Source organism: Rhinolophus sinicus, linkage group LG06 (genome assembly GCF_036562045.2).
Source record: "Rhinolophus sinicus isolate RSC01 linkage group LG06, ASM3656204v1, whole genome shotgun sequence".
Taxonomy (NCBI): Eukaryota; Metazoa; Chordata; class Mammalia; order Chiroptera; family Rhinolophidae; genus Rhinolophus; species Rhinolophus sinicus.
In genome coordinates, this window is record NC_133756.1 from 56,068,403 (window position 1) to 56,079,849 (window position 11,447).

Sequence of the window (11,447 nt, forward strand, 5' to 3'; positions counted from 1 at the left end):
ATCTCTGAGGCAAAAGAATTCCATAAGATTTATGTAGCTATTCTCTCAAGGAGGTGGAGCGTAAGTCCCAAATCCTTAAGTGTGGACTCCCCATAGTGCCTTTCTTCCAAAGAGTATAGTATTGAAAGAAATATGGCGAATATAAGCCAGCTGACCAGGGTTCACATCAACAGTGATAAGTCATGCTAATAATATATACACTTGATATGATGTGATAAAAATGGCACTTAACCTCTGCTGTCTTCTTTCCAAAACTTCCTAACCCAATATAATCATGAGAAAGTATTAAACAAATCGAAATCCAAATTGAGAGACAATACAAAACACCTGACCAGTACTCTTCAAAATAGTCACAGTCATTGAAAACAAGAAAAGCCTAAGAGACTGTCATAGCTAAGAGAAAGAAGATTAAGGAGCCATGACAACTGAATATAATGTGGTATCCTGGACAGGATGCTGGAACAGAAAAAAGACAGGTAAAAACTAAAGAAATTTGAATAAAGTATAGACTAGTTAATAATTTTTAAAAATGGGGGAAAAGAAAAATGTAGAAGAAAACACTGAAACCAAAATCTGGTTCAATGAGATCAATAAAATTGAAAAAACTCTAACCAGACTGATAAAGGATAAAAAGAGAGAATACACAATATGCCAACAAAGTCAACAACTTATATGAAATAGACAAATGTTTTAAAAGATACACCCTATTACAGCTCACTGAATAAAATATAGATAACTATTAGGTTGGTGCAAAAGTAACTGCGGTTTTTGCAATTATTTTTAACCTTTTAAACCGCAATAACTTTTGCACCAAATGAATACTATATGTATCAAAGATTGAATTTATGTTTTAAAATCTTTCCATAAAGAAAACTTCAGATGGGTTCACTGGAAATTCTACCAAATATTTAAGGAAGAAATAATACCATTTCTACAAAAACTCTTCCAGAAAATTGAAGAAGAGGGAACTCTTCCCAATACATTCTGTTAGGCCACCACTACTTTGCTACAAAAACTAAACAAACATTATAAGAAAAGAAACCTACAGATTAATGATCCTCATAAACATAGATGCAAAAATCCTTAATTAAAGAATTAAGAATATATAATAGCCAACAATATATAAAAAAGAACAATCCCCTATGACCAAACTGAGTTTGCCCCAGGAATAAAGTACGGTTTAATATTTGAATAATAATCAATGTAATTCTTCATATTAACAGACTCAAAAAAACTAACAATAGGATCGACTCAACTGATGTAGAAAAAGCATTTGATAAAATTTATCAACCGTTCCCTTTTTTAGAAAATGACAGACTGATTATAAAATCAATGTGAAGGACCCTGAACTAATACAGATTAGTTCTCTAGGGCTGTCATAGCAAATACCACAGACTGTGTGCCGTAAACAACAGAAATGTATTTTTCCACTGTTCTGGAGGCTAGAAGTCCAAGATCGATGTGTCAGCATAGTCATTTCTTCTGAGGTCTCTGTCCATGGCTTGTAGATGTCCGTCTTCTCCCTGTTCTTCACATGGTCTTCCCTCTGTGTTTGTCTGTATCCTAATCTCTTATAAGGACACCAGTCATATTGGAGTAAGGCCCATCCATATGACCTCATTTTACTTTAATTACCTCTTTAAAGGCCATATCTCCAGATACCGTAACATTTGCGATCCTAGAGTTGAGGACTTCAACATCTGAATTTTGTAGAGGGCATAACCCCCTAAACACTCAGCTCATAACAGACCCAGATAAACTAAAATAACTCAACTCTAAAAAAGAAAAGCAGAGTTGGAGAATTTATACTACCTGGCTCTAAGACTTACTGCAAAGCTACAGCATCCAAAATAGTGTGGTATTGGTGTAAAGATAGACAAATTGATCAATGGAGCAGAATAGAAAATTCAGAAATAGACTCAAATGCATATGGTCTATTGATCTTCAACAAAAGTGTAACAAAGACAATTCAGTGGAGAAGAGTTCTTTTTGCAAATGGTGCTAGAACCAACTGGGTATCCATTGGCCAAAAAAAAAAAAAAAAAAAAAAATGAGCTGCAATACATAACTTTTACCACTTTTACAAAAATTTACTTTAAATGGATCATAAACCTAACTGTAAAACGTAAAACTATAAAACTTCTGGAACAAAAGATAGGAGAGAGCTTTGTTTGGGAAGAGGTTTCTTAGCTGTGAGACCAAAAGTGTGATCAATAAAAAGAAAAAATAGATCAATTGAACTTCATCAAAATTTAGAATTCTTCAAAAGACAAAATTAAGAGCTCTTCGAAAGACACTGTTTAGAAAATGGAAAGATAAGCTATAGACTGGGAGAAAATATTTTCCAATCATATAACTAAGGACCTGTATCTAGACTACATAAGGAATTTTCAAAACTCAATTACGGGAAAACACAATTTTTAAAAAGCAGCAAAAGATTTTAACAGGAACTTCATTAAAGACAATACACAGATGGCAAGCATATGAAAAGATGTTCAGCATCATTAGTTACCAGGGAAATGCAAATTAAAACCACAATGAGATATCACTATAAACCTACTGGCAGACTCAAAATTAAAAAGACTGATCATACCAAGTGTTGGCAAGGATTTAGAGAAACTGGAACTCTCATATCCTATTGGTGGAATGTAAAATGGTACAACCATTTCGAAAAACAGTTTGGAAGTTTCTTATAAAGTTAAACATAAATCAACCATATTCTCCAGCTATTCCTCTTCTAGGTATTTACCCAAGATAAATGAAAGCATATCATCATAAGAGACTTACACACAAACATACACAGCATCTCTATTTGTAATAGCTCAAATCTAGTAATAATCCAAATGTTCATCATCAGGTAAATGGATAAATATATTGTGATGTGAGATATCCAAACAATGATACACTACTCCACAATAAAAAGGAATAAACTATTGACAAAAGCAACACCATGGATGTATCTCAAAATCCTTATAAAAAGAAAGTAAAAGAAACTAGGGAAAAAAAGAGAAAAAAAAAGAGCTAGGAAAAGAAGCTAGACAGAAAAGAGCTAAAATTTGTATGAAACTCTTAAAAATGCAACTAATCTATAGTAACTGAAAGCAAATAGGTGGTTGCCTATGAACAGAGGACAGAGGGGCAGGGTAGGAGGGAGGGTATGACAAAGGGGCATGAGGAAAGTTGGGGGGGTATGTTAATTAAGTCACTTATCTTGACTTTGGTGATAGTTTCACAGGCAAATTGTACATTTAAGCATGCGTAGCTTATTGTATGTCAATTATACAAATTATATAAAGCTTTAAAAAAATATACAGACTCCCAAGGCTCAGAATCAGAATGTTCAGTGGTGAGATGCAGGAATCTAACATGTAACCTGCCTGGATTTGAAACCACTGAGATTGGATATAACAGGAAAGAAGCAAAAAAAAAAAAAAAAAAAAAATCAAAAAAAAAAAAATCAAAGGGAATGGTTTGGGATGGAATATAGTGAGATGTGATAGTATGGGCCCTGAAGTTATTGCTAAAAACTTTTAAGATGACTTGAAATAGAAATACATATGATTTCTGAGAATGGAAGTGACACGATCAAAACAAATGGTTAATGTAGAATGGTCTCTACATTTCAAATATTCTGCCACATACTCAGACAAGATTAAAGTTTGTATCCTGTCATGATTTTTAAAGGGACTTTAGGAGGTGACTGGCTGAGTCACTTTCTGTCCTGGGTTACCCTGGATGCCCCTATAGCTTTCAATACATCCTTTTTCCTGCCAAAGCTGTTTTGGAGTGGCATTATGTTATGAGACACCTCAAGATAACTGATTTTGATAGTTACACAACAACAAACACACTTATTTTACCTGTTATTTTCCACACACCTTCTTTTTTAAAGGAATTTTAAGGAATTTAGCAGATATTGCCAATGGTGAATCCACATCCATCACTTTTGCTTTTCCTTAAAGTAACAGTGATCCTGACTTTTCTGGTCGAAGAGGAAATCACTAACCAAGGAGGGACTGAGCTGATTTTCAGTAAGGGGGGATGGAAGAAGGCATCTTTTCTCATTTCCAGGTAGTAACGCAAAGATTTAAGCTCAGAAACAAAACCCATCCTAAAGGTAAAACGTCTTCTGCTGTCCGGTCTCCATTTGGAAATTCTTTTTTTATCTCCTCTAAATTCTTCAGACCTTAACTTGATCCTGTTTCTGAGGAGATCAGGAAAGAGTTGTTACTGGTCTCTTTCATATACATACAAGCTATCATTAAGGTGCTGCTGGTCAACACCTAGGCTACACCAACACTACTTCCCTCATCTTCACCACCTGTCATCTTTGCAGCTCTACCCAGATTGTTATCTATTTGTTTTCCATTCCTTGCTGCCCACACCTTGCTCATTGAGCAACTCAGTGCTCAATGGCTGCACTGAGTTGGATGTAGATAAATCGCCTCTTCCTGCCTCCCAACGGTTTTTAGTTTCCTCTCTTCCCTCCCTTTTATTCTCTCTGCACTTCTAAAGTTCAGGCCCCCGTTAATTCTTACCTGCATTTTGTAACTAATACTTCTGCTCTCTCCTATCTTTCTGCGTCCTACACATAACCGCCGACAGATTCGCTCCTTGACCAGTTGATTTTTCTAAGGCCTAGCCATTATCACATCACTCCCTTGCTCAAAATGAGTATATAGAATAAAGTACAGACTCTGTAGTATTGCATTGTGGGGACAGAGCCCCAGATAGCAGTTTCCAGGCTCTCGGCCTCATGTGAAAAGGTGCTGGCTCGGGTAGTAGATGGCCATCAGCTGTGACTGGTTGGCCATCAGCTGTAACCAGTTAGCCATTAGCCACTGATATAACTGCTATGAATGCGTTGGTTGGTTGGTGGGTTGGCAGGGAGAAAAGTGGCGGATTGTAGATCATGTGGATCCTACTTCCTGTGTCTCGCTTGGCTGCCAGCAAGACTGGGGTGCAGGAAGATCCCTTGTTGGGGTACTGGAGGATGTTTGTTTCTTGTGTCTCCAACATAGCCGCCGGCAAGAATGTAGTGGTGTGACTCCCCTATCTATGGGTCCATGGGTGTTCCTTTTTGGCTTCACCATGTCCTGCATTCTTATGTGGGGAGCGGGAGCTGAGACCCCACATGACACCCCACGTGACAGCATTCATTCCACATCCTCTATTATCTGGCCTATTTGATCTCCCATGAAACCACCTCTGTGCTTCCTTTGGTTGAGTCAAGCATGCTGGTTGCCTGACATGAGGCCGTGAACCTGTGCACGCTTTCTACCTTCCACACACCATCTTTTTCAACCTGTCAAAGTTCTGCTTTTCTTCCAAAGCCTAACCAGATATGCCTTCCTTTGCAATTCTCCCCTGTGAATTATTCTGTGCTTCCCGGTCACAGGGTTTATACTTCTATTTATAGTTTATAAAAGTTTTTAAGGTCTGATTGTAGTCTTTCCATATAGATGTGTCCTCCTAGAAAGCAAGCTCTGTGGACAAAGCCAGGCCCTATCCTTCCCAGTAAACTCCAGTAAGTCCCTAATGAAATGCAGGCGTGCAGTATGTGATCTGTGAGTAGTAGTTGAATGGAGTTTGGAAAAAAACACACGTGCCTTCAGGCAAGCTGTGAGCTCACAACAGTTTCCTCTGGTCATGAGACTACTGTTTCAGGCGATCCATGAGGTCAAATAACTCAGCAAAAATTTGAAGGCCAAAAGACTGGAAGTAAGAGCTTCAGAAGCAGATTCTATTAACACTAATCTCAAATGCATGTGTCTGGAGCTCCATTGCTGGTGAGGTGAGGTTTTCCACAGCACATGCCAAGGGGCTGCAGCCTGATACTGTGCCTGGGAGAGGCAGATGACCCACAAGACGCCCCCATGCTCTCTGGCATGTGGTGCCTCAGTGAGGGCCCTTGCAAGATCTGCAGAGTGTTGAGCGGGCATACAAAGTGGTGCCTCTCTTACCTAAGACATTCATCTGCCTGAGTTTCCCAGGTAATCAGAACTTGCCCGTTTAGGCACCCAAACTTTTCAAATTAAAATCTATTTTGTGATAAGCAGTTTCCAAAAGGAAGAAAACAATCCCACCTTCTTAAGCTGTCATGAATGTGATTTGACCACTTCTTGATCGCTCTGGTCTGACATGCTGTTTTTCCCACAGCGTTGCCCACCTTATCACTTGCCATTGTATCTTCAAATAATAATCATTACAACGATCATCATACTTAACATTTATGAGCACTTCCTATGTACCCAGCACACTGAGAGGCACTCTATATACCAAGTTTCCCCGAAAATAAGACCTAGCTGGACCATCAGTTTTAATGTGTCTTTTGGAGCAAAAATTAATATAAGACCGGGTCTTATATAATATTATATAAGACCCGGTCTTATATTACATTATAATATTATATTATACTATATAAGACCCGGTATTATATTATATTATATTACATCATAAGACATTGTCTTATATTACCGTGTTTCCCCGAAAATAAGACCTAGCCGGACCATCAGCTCTAATGCATCTTTTGGAGCAAAAATTAATATAAGACCAGGTCTTATTTTATTATAAGACCTGGTCTTATATAATGTAATATAATACAAGATTTCATAATACAAGGTACATAATTTCATTTTGGCTTCACAATATCTGTAAGAGGTAAATGTTATTTTCCAAGTTTTTAGGTGTGAAAACTGAGGAGCAAGGAGGTTCAGTAACTGGTCCCATGGCTAGTCAAATAATGAAAGTAGGCCATAACCTGGCGGTCAGCTCCAGAGCCCACACTGGCAAATCCACTACCCCTCTGCCCCTGTAGGCACAACTGACCTGAAATAAGGTGACGGACTTGTCCTGGGACTTTCCTGGTTTTATCCCTGAAAACCCTCAGTCTAGGAAATGCCAGGGTGGTTGGTCACCCTAGGTTAAGAGCACGAAAGCACTCACTAGAACACTTGACTTTTGTAGACCAGAAGTTCCATTCCCAGTGGTTCATCTCTAGCCATTGAGGATGGGGAAGGAACCCATTAACCAAGCAAGTCAAACCAGCAGGACCAGACAGTGACACAGGGGCTTTCTAAGACAGTTAATAATACCCCCGCGCCTCTTGAAAGCATATCTGTTCAACATCAATGGGGGTGAGATACTTCTATGAATTAAAATCGTATCCTTCTTTCTCTATGTGCGAAACAAGAGTATGGTTACATACACTTATTCTGGGCAGTTTTCTAAGCCAGACTATTTTGTGTGGCATGTTAAAGAGCTTATCATTAAGATAATAAAAGATAAAGAGACCCCGTCACTCCCTAGGGAGCAGCATTTTAGGAGCCATGGATTATTCGGTTTCGTGGTCATGACAGATACATGGCTCCAGGCTCAGGGTATGGTCACAGGTGGGGGTTGGAGCATCCCGAGCCTCTGCCTGCAGTCGTGCCCCATGGCTTGCATGGAGGTGTCACAAAAAGGATCGTTTCAGTGAGAAGACCCAGAGCAGTGAAGTTCACTGCAAAGAACTGCTTACTTCCATAGGAACCGTTGTAAGCGAAAACCTGAGTTAACTAACATTGCATTTCTACTTTACTCCAGTGGTGTTTTCGTGCTCTTTCAAAACCAGTATCCTAGGCAGTGTCCATACTGTCCCACAGCCCCTTCCCCGCCGCCTACCTGGCCTTCTGGCTGAGAAAAGAGGATGGGCTTTGTGACTGCCTTTTCCTCAAAGGCCCTTTGCACACTATTCTGTGCCTGGGAAAGCTGAGGTCAGTGGCAGTCTGGCCCCAGAATGGCTGCGTTGCTGTACTGGGAGGGTGTTGCCTCTGCAGGAACTTAAGTGTTCCTTTGAGAGTTCAAGAGTAACTTCCAGGCAAAACAAAGTGGAGTGGCTTTCTGCCTTGCTTCTTGCTTCTGCATAAACCAGGACATTATTTGGCAGGAAGACTCAATATTTTAGGCAAAGAGAAGAGGCAGAGGAACCCTGATTTGCCTCATGGCACTGCTGTCTCTCCTGGAGGCCTCAGCTTATCTTGAATTTGATAAGCAGCAGCCTGTAACAGGGGCTGGATGAGAGCTATTCAGTGGGTGGGGGTACGGGGTGGGGTGGGGTTTGTGTGTGTGTGTGTGTGGGGGAGCGGGGCGGGGCTCCCTTAAGGTACCCCGGAGGGATTCCCCAGCTCTAAGTGGGCAGTGGGCCTTTGATAGGGTAGCTGCATTACTTTTCAATGAATGAAATGATTCCTTTAGCGATTAGAAACCAAATAGAGGTTGCCAGAAAAGATGACGAATTTGCTTTTCTTTAACTATACAAAAAATATTGTTCCATGGAAAATTATAAAGACTTTTTAAAGGATAGTGAGGTTCACGTTTTTGATTGTTACATTTTTCATCTTCTTATTAAATTTAACTTAATTAAGCTATTTAAAAATTGTTTATTAAAATCAAAAGATCAAGTTATTTTTTTCCCTTAAAATGAAATCTGATCTGCTTCTTTCATGAGAAGTTCATAACATTTTCAAGGAGGGGGAAGTGTTCACCTCTCCTTGGTGCTCCAGTGTTGCTTTGGCTCAGTCTCCATAAATACTATTATTTAGTTTGTCTTTTTTCCAACTTTCACCTTCCTGGCTCATTCATGGGCTTTTGAATCTCCCAGGGACTTTCTGCAAATTGCCACTGGCACAGTATTGAAAGCCTGGACAAACACCTTTGTACTCGGTGGGACTCTAGACGAACTAGGCTCTGAAACCCAATTTCTCACAGCAGGAGCCTATTTTCTCCCAAGGGTGTTACCTGGCTACCCCAGCTTCTATTCTGTTCAATGACCTTAATGCCCAAATAGAAAAACCTGCTCAGAACATCTAATTTCTGGAAATACAGGAAGAAGATGCTGACTAAAGGGGATAGACTCAGAAATGTTCAGCCATTTTCAAAGTAATAAGATTTGATTTCAATCTAATGAGATCAAAAGAAACTATAATTTCCCTCCTCCCTTCACCACTTCTTCTCTTCCCTTATCTTCCCCTCCTTTCTCTTTGTTTATTTTTCTTTCTACTTATATAGTATATCTACTATGAACTCAGAATAAGTCCCTGCCCTCAAGGAGTTCACTATCTAGGAAAGCACATATCGTTAATAATTACTATTGTTTTAATAAACAGTAAAATGCTAACTGCTAATATCTATGTAGCTCTCACTATGTGCCAGGTATCATGCTAAGTCCTTTTCCTGCATCAGCTCATTTAATTCTTGCAGCACCCCTATGTGGAAGGAAGTGTTACCCAGTTTGAGTTTCAGAGAAATCAAATGACCTATCTCAAATCTCACAGCTGTTACCTGACAGCGCTTTTTGAACAAATGAAAAGTCACAGTGCAACATGACGAATGCTACCATAGTAGTGTGTACAAATTCAGAGAAGCTGACAGGCAGAGAGAAAAAGGATGTCTCCCTACATGAATTTGGAAAGATCTTTGAAGAGGTAGCATTGAAGAATGAGAATGAAGGGACTTTATCTGACGGATAAGAATCTAATCGCCAGGTTAGCTTAACTCATAACTTTGAAAATGAGAAAGAAGAAATAAAAAATGTCATTGTCATCTAAGAATATCACAATAACGGAAGTTACTTGAGTTTTCGTTAGGCTATATATCAACACAGATGCTGCACCTTTTTTTTTTTTTTTTGTCAAAACAAATGCACTTCATAATTTCAGATGTTGCTTCATTTCCTTCTTTATTTTAAGTAATCCTGCCTGTACTTGTTAAAAGGATATGAGCATTTTCTCTTAGCTTCCTGCCTGCCCTTCCCCCAGTTTCCAGATCACATGTTTGTTAACGACATGGTTATTTTCTAGAACGAAGTGCTTGAGCACACTTTATTTCTTAAGAAATGTTCTAGAACAGGTCAGGGAAAACCCCTTCACTTTCTAGGAACATTGGCAGCTTCAACATCTTTGCCTTTCATTTCAGTTCCGGCTTTGACTTATGAGGTGTGATCAAACAATATGGTGAATGTTTAAATAAATAAAAATTGTATTATAGTAAAAGACACACTGCCATTAATCCCCCTCAAAGTACTCCCCCTCACTTCAAACACACTTATGCTTATCCCATCTTTCTTGCCACTTTCTGAAGCAGTTCTGGAAGTCCTCTTTCATGAGTGTCTTTAGTTACACTGTCATGGCTGCCTCAATGTCCTGAGTTATCTTGACTTTGGGGAAGAGCCAGAAGTCACACGGTGCCAGATCCGGTGAATAAGGTAGATCAGGACACACCGTAATGTCTTTATTTCACAGAAATTGCCATATAACAGAAACGATGTGTGACACGGAGGATTGTCATGATGGAGGATAATTTTTTTTTTTATATTTATTTTTTAAATTTATTGGGGTGACAATTGTTAGTAAAATTACATAGATTTCAGGTGTACAATTCTGTATTACATCATCTATAAATCCCATTGTGTGTTCACCACCCAGAGTCAGTTCTCCTTCCATCACCATATATTTGATCCCCCTTACCCTCATCTCCCACCCCCCACCCCCCTTACCCTCTGGTAACCACTAAACTATTGTCTGTGTCTATGAGTTTCTGTTTCTCATTTGTTTGTCTTGTTCTTTTGTTGTTTTTGGTTTATATACCACATATCAGTGAAATCACATGGTTCTCTGCTTTTTCTGTCTTATTTCGCTCAGCATTACACTCTCAAGATCCATCCATGTTGTCACAAATGTTCCTATATCATCTTTTCTTACTGCCGAATAGTATTCCATTGTGTATATATACCACAACTTCTTTATCCATTCATCTATCAAAGGACATTTTGGTTGTTTCCATGTCTTGGCCACCATAAACAAAGCTGCAATGAACATTGGAGCACACGTGTCTTTATCTCTAAATGTTTTCAGATTTTTTGGGTAGATACCCAGGAGAGGGATTGCTGGGTCATATGGCAATTCTATTCGTAATTTTTTGAGGAACCTCCACAGTGACTTCCATAACGGTTGCACCAGTCTGCATTCCCACCAACAGTGTATGAGGGTTCCTTTTTCTCCACAGCCTCTCCAACACTTGTTACTATTTGTCTTGTTGATGATAGCCATTCTGACTGGGGTGAGGTAATATCTCATTGTGGTTTTGATTTGCATTTCTCTGATGATTAGTGATGTTGAGCATTTTTTCATATGTCTATTTGCCATTTGTATGTCCTCTTTGGAGAAATGTCTCTTCAGGTCCTCTGCCCATTTTTGAATTGGGTTGTTTATTTTTTTGTTGTTGATTTGCATGAGTTCCTTGTATATTCTGGATATTAGCCCCTTATCGGAGGCACTGTTTACAAAAATCTTGTCCCATTCAGTTGGTGGCCTCTTTATTTTGTTGATGGTTTCTTTTGCTGTGCAGAAGCTTTTAAGTTTCATATAGTCCCATTCGTTTATTGTAGCTTTTACTTCCATTGCCTTTGG

General features: G+C 39.0%; 1 long non-coding RNA gene across 2 annotated transcripts in view; it reads right to left on the reverse strand.

Annotated features, from left to right (window-relative positions):
* The window catches only part of LOC141572136 (uncharacterized), a 54,266-nt gene extending 46,484 nt beyond the window's left edge, over nucleotides 1-7,782 (reverse strand). Inside the window, exon 1 of one of the 2 annotated variants that reach the window (XR_012497312.1) lies at nucleotides 7,663-7,782. This is a non-coding gene — a long non-coding RNA (uncharacterized LOC141572136). The remainder of the gene's footprint in view (nucleotides 1-7,662) is intronic. The other variant, XR_012497313.1, reaches the window with a different exon arrangement.
* Between the last annotated feature and the right edge of the window lie 3,665 nt (nucleotides 7,783-11,447).